The sequence below is a fragment of the Alligator sinensis genome, unplaced genomic scaffold (genome assembly GCF_000455745.1).
Source record: "Alligator sinensis unplaced genomic scaffold, ASM45574v1 scaffold445_2, whole genome shotgun sequence".
NCBI classification, from domain to species: Eukaryota; Metazoa; Chordata; order Crocodylia; family Alligatoridae; genus Alligator; species Alligator sinensis.
The window spans coordinates 2,249,421-2,252,475 of record NW_005842081.1 but is presented as its reverse complement, the minus strand read 5'-3'; positions in this window follow the sequence as shown (position 1 = coordinate 2,252,475).

Below are 3,055 nucleotides of genomic sequence, written 5' to 3'. Positions count from 1 at the left end.
CCCAGCTCTCTTTCCTGCCTATGCAGGGGGTCGGACTTGATGATCTATTGAGGTCCCTTCTGACCCTAACATATATGAATCTATGACTCCTACTTGGACTGCGTCACCAAAGTGATAATTTAATCTTTTGGGAACGATTGTGTGTTCCAGTGCAAACGCATAGAGTGTGTTCCTAGGGCCCTTTCTAGTGTGCAAACAATGAGTATTTGAGACTGTCGGGTAGTCACCATATACGAGTGTGTATGCCTATGTCCAGTTGGCATTCACTGGCCCCTCAGGGCAGCTACGTCCCTTGAGGTCGATCTGGGTGGGGTCTGGTACCTTTTCTTTTCCTGCCTGCCACAACTTTGATGATAAGAAGAGATTTTACGAAAAGGGAGGTGGTGACTACCCATCCCACACCCAGATCAACCGTCCCAGGGCTGCCTCAGTGCCCGGAGTCCCAACAATGGATGCACAGGAAGAACCCACATAAACCGGTCTCTTTACTTTTGTTCTCTTTATTTCTTTCAAGTTTACTGAATTCTTACAACCTTTGTCCTGCTTATCTTCTGGACATCATCAAGGTCAGATTCCTGCCCCTTGGGGCGGTTATGCCCCCTTCCAAGGGTCTTCAGTGACTCACTTTCCCTGCTCTGGGCTGCTCTCAGATACTTTATATCAGATCCGTGCCAGCTTAATTGACGGCGCGCCGGGCTTAATTGGCAGCACCTGCCACTTAACAAGAAGGGGAATCCCTGCTGGGTCGATCAGCTGGACAGGGCACGGTCCTCACCAGCTCGGGTTCTCTGCTCGCTCCTGGTCATCTGTGGGGATCCTTCGGGTGTCTAATCCTCTCCGTGAGGGACTGCCTAGCCCTGATCTGGGCTCCCTAGCTGGCAGGAGAGGCAGCAAGGAGAGCGAGAGCGAGAAGGGAAAAAAAAAAAAAAGAGACCCCCCGTGGACAGTTCGGGTGGATCCGCCCCTTGTGCCCTCCTAAGGTCTTTCCTGGTCAGCCTTCCACCACCTTGCCTCTTCCACCCTCCTTTTTACTCCCACGGCGAGGGTGCCACCACGTCTTTGGGGTCCGACCATGGGCTTACCCAGTTTTCCCCGTCTTCACCCCGCGGGTTCCACTCTCCAGCCTCTCCCTCCTGCACTTCCTTTGTCCTTCTCCGCCCTCCTCTGGTTCCACTCCCGGCCTCCGGATATTGCCCCCGCTGAGGATTGGCACCAATCTGCTTCACCTGACAAGGGGGTAAAGCCAAGCAGGTGTGGATGGGGAGCTCCCGTCGCAGGGTGGACGTCTTGACATGTCATGATTCACACCCCTGGTTGGGAATGCACCCAAGGTGAGTGCCCCCCGGACTCTCACAGAGGCCAGAACCAGACCTAGACAAAAGGTATTAGCAGGACTTTATGCCCAGGGCAAACTGGGATGTAGCATGCATGAATTTGACTGTTATTTCAGTCTCCTTTGTACCACTTGTATCCATTTATGGACATCACTAGAGTGTTTACCTTGTGCTAGTGGAAATGAAGGCAGAAATAGGGCCTCTATTTTGGTGAAAGAAAGAGAGTGGGCAAGAATGTATTTAAGGGGTTGAATGTATTTAAGTCAACAGGTCCTGATGATCTCCATCCTAGGGTATTTAGGGAATTAGCTATTGTCAGAGCAGAGCCACTGTCACGACTGTTTCAACACTCGTGGTGCTCAGGACAGGTCCCAGAGGATTGGAAAAGTGCTAATGTGGTCCCTATTTTCAAGAAGGGGAGGAAGGAGGAACCGGGTAACTATAGGCTGGTTAGTCTCACCTCTATCCTTGGCAAGACCTTTGAGAAAATTGTTAAGGATCACATTTGTGGGGGACCAGCAGGTAAAATGATGCTAAGAGGCAATCAACATGGGTTCATAGCAGGCAGATCCTTCCTGACTAACCTGGTCTCATTTTATGACCGGGTCACAAAATGCTTGGATGAAGGAATAGAGGTAGATGTGATTTACTTAGATTTCAAGAAAGCCTTCGACACAGTGTCACACCCAATTCTTATAAATAAACTAAACAGTTGTGATGTCGATTATTACACAGTCCAGTGCGTAGAAAATTGGCTTAGGGGACGCACCCAGAGAGTGGTGGTGGACGGGTCAGTTTCTACCTGGAGAGATGTGGGCAGCGGAGTCCCCCAGTGCTCTGTCTGGGACCGGTACTATTCAATAACTTCATTAATGACTTGGATGAGGGAGTAGAAAGCACCCTGTCCAAGTTTGCTGATGACACTAAACTATAGGGAGAGGTACACAAACCAGATGGCAGGGAGCAAATCCAGGTTGATTTGGACAGGCTGGGGAAATGGGCTGAACAGAATAGGGTGCAGTTTAACCAGGACAAACAAGTGTTATGTATTGCACCTGGGGAGGAAGAATCACTCCTATAGCCTGGGAGGGACCATTTTAAGTAGCACAACTATGGAAAGGGATCTTGGAGTCATAGTCAACTCCAAAATGAGCATGAGTCACCAGTGTGATGAGGTAATAAGTAAAGCTAACCGCAACTTTCCTGCATAAGTAGGTGCATCACAAACAGGCCTAGGGAGGTGATACTTCCCCTCTATGCAGCATTGGTCAGGCCACAGCTGGAGTACTGCACCCAGTTTTGGGCACTGCACTTCAGGAGGGATGTGGATGGCCTGGAGAGGGTTCAGAGGAGGGCCACTCGTCTGGTTAAAGGCCTACAGAATAAACCCTATGTGGACCAATTGGGAGACCTGAATCTCTTCAGCCTCCACAAGAGGAGGCTGAGAGGTGATCTTATGGCCGCCTACAAACTCATCAGGAGGGGACAACAAGAAATAGGGGATACAATGTTTACCCAGGCGCCTGTCAAGGTAACTAGAAACAATGGCCACAAACTGGAAGAGAACAAATTTAGATTAGACATCAAGAAAAAAATTCGTTACAGTGAGGGTTGCTAAAATATGGAATAGGCTTCCAAGGGAGGTGGTGCTGTCCCCTTCCTTGGAGATGTTTAAAAGGAGATTGGACAAACACCTGGCTGGGGTCATCTGACCCCAGCAC